Source organism: Neophocaena asiaeorientalis, unplaced genomic scaffold (genome assembly GCF_003031525.2).
Source record: "Neophocaena asiaeorientalis asiaeorientalis breed wild unplaced genomic scaffold, Neophocaena_asiaeorientalis_V1.1 scaffold134, whole genome shotgun sequence".
Classification (NCBI taxonomy): Eukaryota; Metazoa; Chordata; class Mammalia; order Artiodactyla; family Phocoenidae; genus Neophocaena; species Neophocaena asiaeorientalis.
In genome coordinates, this window is record NW_020185339.1 from 7,666,130 (window position 1) to 7,679,701 (window position 13,572).

At 36.3% G+C, this 13,572-nt stretch overlaps 1 protein-coding gene across 8 annotated transcripts in view; it reads right to left on the reverse strand.

Annotated features, from left to right (window-relative positions):
• ZDHHC17 (zDHHC palmitoyltransferase 17) overlaps window positions 1–13,572 on the reverse strand; it is a 232,166-nt gene that overhangs the window by 202,694 nt on the left and 15,900 nt on the right. Inside the window, exon 1 of one of the 8 annotated variants that reach the window (XM_024736500.1) lies at window positions 513–562. The exons of the other annotated variants lie outside the window; for them this stretch is intronic. The gene's annotated coding sequence lies outside the window, so the exon portion shown is untranslated. Of the gene's footprint in view, window positions 1–512; window positions 563–13,572 lie in introns of those variants that run through there. 8 annotated transcript variants of the gene reach the window in all.

The following is a 13,572-nucleotide window of genomic DNA, read 5'->3' on the forward strand; positions in this document are numbered from 1 at the left end:
AACAGTCAGTAGGGTCCTCAGCTCAGTTCAATGGCAAAAAGTGTCATGGGGGGATTCCCTGGTGGTCCAGTGGTTAGGACTCTGTGCTTCCATTGCAACGGGCACGAATTTGATCCCTGGTCAGAGAACTAAGCCCCCACAAGCCGTGTGGCATAGCCAAAAACAAACAAACAAAACCAACCCCCCCAAAAAAGTGTCATGGGTCTTTATTTATGTGGGATCCATGCTCAGTTTGGACTCCAAGCAGGAAAATCTTTCTTATCACAACTCAATGGCCAGAGAAACACATGATCAATTCCTACAGGGAGAGTGCAAACCCAGAACACTGAGGCTAGAGACACCAAACTGCAGAATCGTCTAGTCATTTTCAGCTTCAGCATGTAAAGATTCTTACGTACCAGTACAATGAGAATGATAACAGTTTATTCCTTGGGATTTTCTTTTCAATATATAGAGTAAACAAAATGAGGTGTGGAAATATTTTGTAAAATGCAAAAGGGAAAGGGACTTACATTCATGGAACACTCATCAAGTGCCAGGCCGTGCATGTAACAAATGTAGCACAGGCGTGTATTTCTTGGTTCTCTGCTCATTACACTGTGGGGGAGCATTCAACCATAATGTTAATTTCCAAGACCAGGCATCCTCTATCTTCCCTTATGTAGAGAAAGACCTCCATACTTGAATGCTCAGACTTGCTGTTAAGGTCATTCTCTGCTATTTGTCTAAATTTAAACTGGTTTCACATAATTCGAAAAAAATACATGCACCCCCATGTTCAGTGCAGCACTATTTACAAGAGCCAGGACATGGAAGCAACCTAAATGTCCATCAACAGAGGAATGGATAAAGATGTGGTACATATATACAATGGAATATTACTCAGCCATAAAAAAGGACAAAATAATGCCATTTGCAGCAACATGGATGGAACTAGAGATTGTCATACTGAGTGAAATAAGTCAGACAGAGAATGACAAATATCATATGATATCGCTTATATGTGGAATCTAAAAAAATGGTACAAATGAAACAATCCCCCCGCCCCCCGATAACAAATGTTTTGTTATTTACAAAACAGAAATAGAGTCACAGATGTAAAAAACAAACTTATGCTTATCAGGGGGAAAGAGAGGTGCGATAAACTGAGATTGGGATTGACATATACACACTACTATATACAAAACAGATAACTAATAAGGACCTACTGTGTAGCACAGGGAACTCTACTCAATACCCTGTAATACCTATATGGGAAAAGAATCTAAAAAAGAGTGGATATATGTTTATGTAAAACTGATTCACTTTGCTGTACAGCAGAAACTAACACAACATAGTAAATCAACTATACTCCAATAAAACTTTTTTAAAAAAGTGGTTTCAGAGGAACTTACCTAGCTCTTTATTATTTTTTAATGACAGTATTTACTATAGCTACATTTAAAACTATTATATCTGCTCTTCTTAAGTTGTGGTATTTCAGTTAAATTAATTTTGTTACTTAATAGTGCTCTCAGTCTTAAGTAAGGGACAGGAATTATCATTCTAATGGGGAAAGTAGTTGCCCATTACAGTAGTTGAAAGAGAGTGCCTCAGTGGAGAAAAGACAGTCTGTTTGATAAATGGTGTTGGTAAAATTGGATATTCACATGTAAAATAATGAAAATAGACTCCTATCTTACACCACTTACAAAAATTAACTGAAAATGAATTGAAGACTTAAACATGGGACCTGAACCATGCAACTCCTAGAAGAAAACACAGGAAAAAAGTTCCTTGACATGGGTCTTGGCAATGATTTTTTGGATATGTCACCAAAAGCAAAAATAAACAAGTTGGATGACATAAAACTAAATAGCTTCTTCATAGTAAAAGAAACAATCAACAAAGTAAAAAGGCAACCGTGGAATGGGAAAAAAATATTTGCAAACCAGATATCTGATAAGGGGTTATTATACAAAATATATGAAGAACTCATACAACCCAATAGCCAAAAATCTCCCCCAAAACAAAAAAACCATAATGAAAAAAAACTAAATAATCCAATTAAAAGATGGGCAAAAGACCTGAATAGACATTTTTCCAAAAAAAGATATACAAAAGGCCAATAGGTACATTGAAAGATGTTCAACATCACTAGTCATTAGGGAAATGCAAATTAAAACCACAATATGATATCACCTTATGCCTGTTAAAGTAGCCATCACCCAAAAGATAAGAGGTAAAAATGCTGGTGAGGATGTGGAGAAAAGGGAACCCTTGTGCACTGTTGGTGAGATACTAAACAAGTACAGACACAAGGAAAACAGTATGGAGGATCCTCAAAAAATTAAAAATAGAACTACAATACAATCCAGCTATTCCATTTCTAGGAATATATCCAAAGGAAACAAAAGCACTAACTCAAGAAGATATCTGCATCGCCATGTTCATAGCAGCATTATTTACAATAGCTGAGACATGGAAAAAACCTAAGTGTCTGTACATAAGTACACGGATAAAGAAGTTGCAGTATATACATACAAAAGAATATTATTCAGCCATTAAAAAATGAGGGAGCCCTGCCATCTGCAACAGCATGGATGGACCTTGAGGGCATTATGCTAAATGAAATAAGTCAGACAGAAAAAGACCAATACTATATGATCTCACTTAAATGAAGAATCTTGAAAAACAAAACAAAACACTAAAGTCATAGAAAAAGAGGTCAGATTTGCAGTTACGGGCACGGGGGCGGTTCAGGGGAGGAGGAATTGGAGGAAGGTTGTCAAAAGGTACAAACTTCTACAACCTAAATGTCCATCGATAGATGAAAGGTTAAAGAATATGTGGTATATATATATACAATGGAATATTAGCCACAAAAAGGATGAAATAACGTCATTTTCAGCAACATGGATGCATTTAGAGATTATCATACTAAGTGAAGTAAGTCAAAGACAAATATCATATCACTTATATGTGGAATCTAAAAAAATGATACAAATGAACTTATTTACAAAACAGAAACAGACATAGAATAACAAACTTACAGTTACCTAAGGGGAAAGGGGGAAGAGAGGGATAAATCAGGAATTTAGGAGTAACATACACACACTACTATATACAAAGTAGATAAAAAACAAGGACCTACTGTATAGCACAGGGAACTGTACTCAGTATTTTGTAATGACCTATATGGGAGAATAACCCGAAAAATAAAAGTTTTGTATATATATAAAAACTGAATATATATATATAAAACTGAATCACTGTGCTGTACACCTGAAACTAACACAACATTGTAAATCAACTATACTTCAATTAAAAAAATAAATAAAAATTTTTAAAAAGGTACAAACTTCCAGTTACAAGATAAGTAAGTACTAGGGCTGTAATGTACAGCATGATAACTACAGTTAACACTGCTGTATGATATATAGAAAAGTTGTTGAGAGTAAATATTAAAAGTTCTCATCACAAGGAAAATTTTTTTTCTTTCTTTTTTATCTATATGATATGATGGATGCTAACTAAACATTACCACAATATATGTAAGTCAAACCATTTTGCTGTATACCTTAAACTTATTCAGTGATGTATGTCAATTATATCTCAATAAAACTGGAAGGAAAATAAAAAGGGAGAGCCCCCTGAGCAGTAGCCTTTCCTAAGACAGATCTCCTAAGACGGCATTAATGAACCTCTGGATACAATCATAAAGACCAATAGTCCATGCTAAAAGGCACTATTCACTTTTCATTCTGTGAAAAGGAAAAGGGAGGAAAGGCACATAAATACTTTAGTTATACAGAGTAGATGAAACAAGGACTTTGAAACCGCACAGAACCTGGTTTCAAATGTCATTCCATCACTTCCTATTTGAACTTGGAAAAGTTACTTAACATCTTTGTACCTTGATTTCTCTTATGAAAATCCAGATAATAATATCTAAGTGCTGTTGCCAGGATTAACTGACATACAATTTAGCATAATAAATAACACATACAAATCGTTTAGTAAATATATATCACTTTAAAAGTGCTATCTTTGTGATATATGGACCACAGAAAAGCTACAGATTCCCGCTAGATTTGTCTAGAGAGAAACTACAGCGAATTAAAATACTGACTGCATTTTTCATTTTCCCCTTTACGTTTATATTGCAAAGAGACAGTATAAAGCCAGTCCAGCTATAATCACAATCTTCTATTTGTTAGGCTCCAGTTCTTGTAAGTGCTATAAAATTAGTTAGTTCCCCCTTGAGTATAGCCATTTATATGCCTAACAGGTAAAGAACTGAGCTCAGCGTCTTGCCTCACACAAACCGTTCCTTTTTTTGACTTCCTGATTTCTTTGAATAGCATCACCATTCTCCCAGTAACTCATGCTTGAAACTCTAGTCATTTTTGACAAGCACTTCTCCCTCACCACCACCTATTGAACTTACTTCCTCATTGTTCTCAAAATCTATCTCCACTCATCTCCATTTCTAGGGCCACCACCCTAGTTCAGGTCTCCAACCTGTTTTACTGGCCTCAAGTGTCTTTTTGCCACCAAATTCTTTTCATCTATAGTTGCCAAACAAATCTTAAGCAAATAATGCTTTACTGAGACTGTTTCACCCCATTACCTCTGCCTCTGCTGAAACATCTCTGGTAGTTCCCCATTGCTTACCAAATGAACTTCAGGCAGTCAGTACCTCCATGAGATGACCCTATACTAAATTTTTGGCCTTGTCTTTAATTACTCTACTATCTGCATCCTCCTTGCCTTTCCCCAAGCAAGGAGGAAGACTTTTTTACCTCCATAAAGCTATTACTATTTATTATACTTTGAAAAACCTACACTTTCATTTCATCTGTTCAAATTATGTCACCCTTTAAGGCCAAAAGCAAATGTCATCTCTCTAACAAATGAAATAGGAGATTTGCAGAAAATTCATTTTAAAATTAATGAACGTATTTAATTCATTGATTAAATGAATTAATCAATGAATGTATAAATGAAATAAAAAATGAATGAATAAAATTCTACCCTGAAGGGCTAGGTTGATTCCTGGAATGAGATCAAGAATTAAAATGGAATCATTAGAAGATTAGTGTAGGGTTTGATTAGGCAGATAAAAATAGAGGCAAGAAATCTTTACTTTGGCAAGAAGAATGGAGGGTTAGAAATGGGGAATTGAGCTGGAACCAAGAACGGAATATGATGGGTCATGCTTATTAGCAAGCAGAAAAAGTTGATGAGAGAGAAGTTAGGCCAGGATTGGTTATAACAGCACAGACTCTACTCAGAAGGGCAAATTGTGTGAAAAATGGATTGCCACCACCACCAGAGTTTAGATTTGTTCTTGATCGGTGGTTCTCAAAATGTGATCTGCAGACTCCATGGAGTCCCCGGGAAGCTATCTGCAAGGTCAAAAATATTTTCACAGTAATACTAAGACATAATTTGCCTCCCTCACTGTGTTGATATTTGTACTATGATACAAAGGCAATGGTGGGTAAAATTGGTAGTTCCTTAACAGAAATCAAAGCAGTGATACCAAACTGTACTAGTAGTCATTGTATTCTTCATTGCTATATACAGCCGGCCCTCTGTATTCCCGCAGATTCAACCAACCATGAACTGAAATTATTTTTTTAATTTTTTCTTTTGAAAAGTTCCAAAAAAACAAAACTTGAATTTGCTGCTCCAGAAAATATTTACATAGCATTTATGAACTATTTACATTGTATTAGGTGTCATAAGTAATCTAGAGATGATTTAAATTATACAGGAGAATATTCCATAGATTGTATGCAAATACTGTGCCATTTAGTATGAGACATGAGCACCGTAGTATTTCGGCAACTGCAGGGGATCCTGAAACCAATCCCCCGTGGATACCAAGGGATGACTGTACTCACAGGAAAGAAAAGAGAGAATTTAAGATTATGCTTGATAAAATAGTAATAATTATTAATTTTATCAAATCTGAACCCTTGATCACGTCTTTTTAAAAGTTATGTGAGGCAAAATGCATAAAGCATTTCTGCTGCATACCAAAGAACAATGGTTGTCTCGAGGAAAAGGATTTATGTGATTGAGCTGTGAGCTGAACAAGCCACTCTTTATATGGAACACCATTTTTGCTTGAAAGACTGACAGACAGACAACCTATAGTCATTCAGACTTGGGTATCTGGCAGACATTGTCTCAAAATTTAATGAAGTCTGTATTTCAATGAAAACAACTTACAGCATTTTTGGTTAAGAATAAAATTTGAGATTTCAAAAATTAGAATTTTGGAAAACTTACATCCACCCTGTGAGTTTGACAATTTCCTAATTCTTAAGGACTTTTCTGATGAGTAGTTATAATAATGAATGTTGAGTTTTTGATATTTCAAATTCTTATTTCAAAATGATACGTGTCAGGATTTGGAAGATATGCATAACTCAGTGAACCACTATTTTCCAAATGACCAATGAATGACATTACAAAACAATGTGGGGCTAAAAGATCCATTCAAAGTTCAAGACACACCGTAATACACCAATGGATTTTAACGTTACAGTACACAAATGTTCATTCATATAGTTTCAGGTTCCACATTGCTACTAACCTTTAAGAAACTATCACTTTTAAGGTTTTGGTGGTGTGAAAGCAAAGAATTATACTCACAATTAACTTTTTAAAGAACTATTAAATACTTTTCCAATTACATATGTGTGCAAGGCTGGATTTTCTTCATTTATTTCAACCAAAAAAACATAGGGAATACAGAAGTAGACATAAGAATTGAACTGTCTTCTATTAAGCCAGACATTAAAGAGATCTGCAAAAATGTAAAACCAATACCACTTTTATCACTAAATTATTTTGGAAAATACAGTTAATTTTCATGAAATATATGTTATTTATCTTAAAATATAATGGGCTTATTGTTTTTTTTAAAGGAATCACTAAACCTTAAAAATTACTAGTTTTAATATCTAATATGGTAAATATCAACAGATATAAACAAAAGCTCTTTGGAATTCTCCATAATTTTTAAAGGTGTAAATGGGTTTTGAGACCAAATGCTTAAGAACTGCTGTCCTCAGCAGCCCCACCCCAGGACCTTATTAGGTCTGTTGGAAAACAGAAGTTAGGGGATGGTAGCTCCTCTACGTAAATGGCTATAATTCCTTGGTCCAGAAATTGTTCAAATCTATCTTGTGTTGAAGTAGCAGAAAATCTGAGAGTCTGATGAAGTTAAGATTACCCACATCCCTGGTTTACTGATGTCTGATCTAAACTTTAGCTTTATTTGGTTAGAATTCTGATGCCCCCATCCCAAGGTAGCCTCTAGAAGACAGTCTAGAGCATGGGCTTAATGGCACTAGAATCCCCAGTCTAGCTGCAATCAGAAAAAGTTAGCAGAGGAAGGCACCCTGACCTTTTGATCTCTTTGTGGTTTTAACAAAAGGTTGTAGTGTTATTTCTCTAGAGCAGGCTTTCTGGACAGTGTTCAGAAGCCATCTCCTAACAATATTTTTTACCATCTGGGGAAGATGAAGATTTTCAAAATCATCAAGTCCTGATCCCTTTTAAAAAATTAATTAATTTTTAGTTTTGGCTGAGTTGGGTCTTTGTTGCTACGTGCGAGCTGCGGGTGGACTTTCTCTAGTTACAGAGAGCGGGGGCTACTCTTCGTTGCGGTGCGCGGGCTTCTCATTGCGGTGTCTTCTCTTGTTACAGAGCACGGGCTCTATGCGCGCGGGCTCAGTAGTTGTGGCTCATGGGCTCTAGAGCACAGGCTCAGTAGTTGTGGCGCATGGGCTTAGTTGCTCCGTGGCATGTGGGATCTTCCCAGACCAGGGCTCGAATCCGTGTCCCCTGCATTGGCAGGCAGATTCTTAACCACTGCGCCACCAGGGAAGCCCATCCTGATCCCTTTTTATTTAACAGTATTGCCCCTAAATTCTCTCTCTCTCTCTTTGACATTTTGCATTTTGCTATATGTATCAAGAATAAAAGTGTCACCTTCAACATTTTGCTTAGAAATCACTGTAACTATATAACAAAGTTCCATCACTTACAAGTTTTGCTTTCAACATAACTGCAGCAGACAATTTCACTAAGCTTTTTTTGTCACTACATAACAAGTATTCTCCTTCCTCTAGTTTCCAATAACATGCTCCTCACTTCCTTCTGAGAACTTCATAGCAGTGTCCTCAGTGTCCATATTTCTACTGATAGTCATGGTGATTCTAGTCATGGTGCTTAAATTTCTCTATTATGCTCTTCAACATTCTTCCAGCCTCCACCCATCACTCAGTTCCAAAACCACAGACATATTTTCAGGTACCTGTTAAAATAGCACTCTACTTCTAGGTACCAAAATATGTATTAGTTTTCTATTTCTGCGTAACGAATCCCATAAACTTATCAGCTTATAACAACACATATTTATTATCTCTGTTTCTGTGGGTCAGGAGTTCAGGCACAGCTTAGTTGGAGTTTCCACTGTTGGGTCTCCCATTGAATGTGTTGACTGTGTTGTGTTCCCGTCTGGAGGCTCAAATGAAGAATCAACTTCTTCCAAACTCTCAGGTTGTTGGCAGAATTCATTTCCTTGCAGCTGTAGGACTGAGAGCTTCAGACATTTTTGCTGGCTGTCAGCCAGAGGCTGTCCTCCACTTCTAGAGGCCATGTGAGTTCCTTGCCACATGGTTCTCTCCATAGGCAGTTCATAACATAGCAGCTTGCTTCTTCAAAGACAGCAGCAAAGTGACAAAGGGCAATTCTGCTAATAAGATGAATTCTTACATAATGTAACATAATGATGGGAGTGATGTATCCCATAACATCTGCCATACAATGTAATTATGGGAGTAACACCCTATAACTTTTGCCATATTCTCTTGGTTGGAAGCAATTCACAGGCTCCACCTACATTCAGGGATAGGAGCTTAAAGAAGGGCATTAAAAGGCAGGGATCATTGGTAGTTACCTTAGGGTCGATCTGCCACAATGAACAATGAGGGGTGGAAACTAGTAGATAAATGCTTCCCTCTTCTTCACTCAGGCAGACAATTCTAGATGAATTCTAGACAACTATTCAAAGATCCTAGAAAAATGAACCCTAGTTGCCTACAGAAATGTCTAGACTGATCATCTAGTCTTGAATTGGCTTTCCTCCCTTCCATGTTTTAGTTTCCCAGTCTTTCACTCATTTGCTGGGATCTCTTTCCAAAATCAACTACCTGCACGTAAGTCATTGTCATAGACTAATTTCTGGGAGGAAGCTGGGTTAAGGTAGAAGGAGTAAATAAACCTGTATAGATGGTACATTACAAAATAGGAGGGATATTAAGCAGGAGATCCTCCTTCCCACAGAAGAATTATGAACCTCCTTCCACAACCCCATATAATTTCTCTGGACTATCTTTAGTAAAGCAATGCTAAAACTTCACAAAAGAAAGCACAAGAGAGTTTTCTAAGATACAGTATCTAAACTCCCTTCTCCACAAAGCCAGAACTTACCCTGGATGCTAGACTGGGCTAGACTAGCAAGTGGAGCTTAATTACCTTCTGTTGTAGAGAGAGAGTTTTATCAAGTATGAACCTGGCAAAGCTTAACAGCACAAAAAGAATGACAGAAGTATTTAAATATAGAGAAGAAAACTATTAAAGAACATTTATTACCAAAAAAGGACTAGTTTTCTTTAGTGCCTGTCTTCTGAAGTGGTGCCTGTCTTCTGAAGTGGTGCCTGTCTCCTGAAGTGGTGACTACCATTCACTCTACTTTGGCCAAGTCATTCGTCAAACCAGTGACTGTCGGGTCATATGTTTGGGAAGGGTATGGATAGAATTACAAAAAGGGGACCCATGACACTCGGGGTAAGAGTTATGAGGAAGAAAAACCAATGAGGTACTTACAAAAAGGACTTGAGCCAGAATCATATGGACACCATGTCTAGCACAGTGAATTACTGTAATCTTCACATAAAACTTTGAAAATAGTTGCCTTAAGATTATACTGTCTGCATGATCAGAGTTCTCATTTCCTTTTCTTAAAATATGGGTTAGGACTCTTTGAAATGTCTAAAGATAGGTGACTACCGTTGGTTGAGTATACTGTATGAACAGGCCCAGCACTGAGCTAATTGCTTTGCATGCAATTTCACAACATCTTTTTGAGCATAGAAGCTATTATTATTCTTTCCCCTAAGTATGGGGAAACTGTTAACCTCAGGATATTGAGTAATTTGCCCAAGGTCATAACAGCTAGTGAATGACAAAGCCAAGACCCAAAACTCATGTCCGCTTACTCTAAAGTTAAGGGCTTTAACCACTGTATCACACTGCTGTCTCAGGTTTCAATATAGGAAATCTCAATGTTTTAAAAATATTTTAAAAGAATTTAAGTTTTTCCATATCTCATTTTAGCCACTTAAACGAATGAGCTTAAAATTTCTGTTTGTCTCTGAAAAATGCAAACTAATCTATGGTGACAGAAAACACACATCAGCACTTGAGGATAGAAGAAGGCTGGGAGGGGCAGGAGGAAGGAGGAAGGAAATACAAAGTGGCATGAAAAATCTTTTGGGAGTGATAAATATGTTTGTTATCTTGATTATAATGATAGTTCCATGTCTGTATACATGTGTCAAAACTTATCAAATTATACTTTAAATACGTGCAGTTTACTGTATATCAATTATACTTCAAATTGCAGATGAGGAAGTCAGTATCAAGAAGTTAAAGTGTCTTGTCCAAGATTAGCCAGAGAGATGGTAGTAGAGACAATAAAAATACAGCTTCTAAGATTCTTGAACAAGTGCTTTTTGCATCTCAATTTGAGGTTATTCGCATCTGGTTTCAAAAAGGATTTGAAGAGACATAAAATATGACATGAAAGAAAGAAGAGGATCATGCTTAAGAAAACCTATGGGCTAACTTACTTATCTCAGTTGAGACTGGAAATCCACTGTGAATTCATTTGATGAAAAAGTTCAATGCATCTCTTTAGAAGTTTGTCATCATATGCAATTTATTGAGAAATACACATTTTTAGGAAGTCTAAAGTTTGTGTGACCAGCAGGAGGCAACTAAATACTTAAGAAACAGCATCTTGTACAGGAGAACAAATTAAAATTGGAGACTGTTAGCGTTCTCAGCTGTGTAGGAGAACTAAATTCCTTTTAAAAGGAATGATAACATTAATAAATGTTAATGATAATTAACACCTAGCCACATATTCTCGTAACACTGAATTTGTGAAGATAGTTAGAACACTCCCCTAAGTAGACAGACTATAAAACCACATACTAAGGCCTATATGTAGCAGATCGTTTGGGCTGTTTTTTTCCATCTACAAGGTTCTTTGCAAAAATCTATGTATTTTATAATAGAGTTTTTAAAAACTTCTTGTATTATAGAAAATATGGGGAATTCCCTGGCGGTCCAGTGGTTAGGACTTGGCGCTTTCACTGCTGGGGCCCAGGTTCAATCCCTGGTTGGGGAACTAAGATCCCAAAAGCTGCATGGTGTGGCCAAAAAAAGAAAATAAAAGAAAATATAATAAACATTGACTTATTTCTGTAAGTTATTCTAGTATTCTGCTATTTTACTTGACATTTTTTTGCAGTATTATCTCATTGTAATTTTTTTTAAATTTTTATTGGAGTATAGTTGCTTTACAATGTTCTGTTAGTTTCTACTGTTCAGCAAAGTCAATCAACAATATGTGTACATAGATCCCCTCTTTTTTGGATTTCCTTCCCATTTAGTCACCACAGAGCACTGAGTAGAGTTCCCTGTGCTACATAGTAGGTTCTCATTAGTTATCTATTTTATACATAGTATCAATCGTGTATATATGTCAATCCCAATCTCCCAATTCATCCTACCCCCCTTTCTCCCTTGGTATACATACGTTTGTTCTCTGTGTTTGTGTCTCTATTTCTGCTTTGTAAATAAGATCGTCTATACCAATCTTTTTCAGATTCCACATATATGTGTTAATATATGATATTTGTTTTCTCTTTCTGACTTAACTCCACTCTATATGAATCTCTGTGTCAAATCACATCTCTGCAAATGACCTAATTTCATTCCTTTTTATGGCAAGTAATATTCCATTGTATACATGTACCACATCTTCTTTATCCATTCCTCTGTTGATGGACATTTAGGTTGCTTCCATGTCGTGGCTATTGTAAACAGTGCTTCAATGAACATTGTGGTATATGTCTCTTTTTGAGTTATGGTTTTCTCAGGGTATATGCCCAGTAGTGGGATTGCTGGGTCGTATGGTAGTTCTATTTTTAGTTTTTTAAGGAACCTCCATACTGTTCTCCATAGTGGCTGTAACAATTTACATACCCACCAACAATGCAAGAGGGTTCCCTTTTCTCCACACCCTCTCCAGCATTTATTGTTTGTAGATTTTGTGATGGTGGCCATTCTGACTGGTGTGAGGTGATAGCTCATTGTAGTTTTGATTTGCATTTCTCTAATAATTCGTGATGTTGAGCATTTTTTCATGTGTTTGCGTTGGTCATCTGTATGTCTTCTTTGGAGAAATGTCTATTTAGGTCTTCAGCCCATTTTTTTGATTGGGTTGTTTGTTTTTTTGTTCTGTTCTTTTTTTTTTTTATATGGGTTGTTTGTTTTTTTGATGTTGAGCTGCATGAGTTGCTTGTATATTTTAGAGATTAATCCTTTGTCATTTGCTTCATTTGCAAATATTGTCTCCCATTCTGAGGGTTGTCTTTTCATCTTGTTTGTGGTTTCCTTTGCTGTGCAAAAGCTTTTAAGTTTAATTAGGTCCCATTTGTTTTGTTTGTTTGTTTGTTTTTATTCTCATTAATCTAGGAGGTGGGTCAAAAAAGATCTTGCTGTGATTTATGTCAAAGAGTGTTCTGCTCATGTTTTCCTCTAAGAGTTTTATAATGCCTGGCCTTACACTTAGGTCTTTAATCCATTTTGAGTTAATTTTTGTGTATGGTGTTAGGAAGTATTCTAATCTCATTCTTTTACATGCAGCTATCCATTTTTCCCAGCACCACTTATTGAAGAGGCTGTCTTTGCTCCATTGTATATTCTGGCCTCCTTTGTCATAGATTAGGTGACCATAGGTACATGGGTTTGTCTCTGGGCTTTCTATCCTGTTCCATTGATCTATATTTCTATTTTTGTGCCAGTACCATACTGTCTTGACTACTGTAGCCCTGAAGTATAGCACAGATGCAAAAATCCTCAACAAAATACTAGCAAACTGAGTCTAACACCACATTAAAAGGATTATACACCATGGTCAAGTGGGATTTATCCCAGTGATGCAAGGATTCTTCAATATATGTAAATCAATCAGTGTGATACACCATACTAACAAATTGAAGAATGAAAACCATATGATCATCTCAATAGATGCACAAAAAGCTTTTGACAAAATTCAACATCATTTATGATAAAAACTCTCCAGAAAGTGGGCATAGAGGGAACCTACCTCAACATAATAAATGCCATATATGTCAAACCCACAGCAAACATTATTCTCAATGGTAAAAAACTGAAAGCATTTCCTCTAAAATCAGGAACAAGACAAGGGTGCCC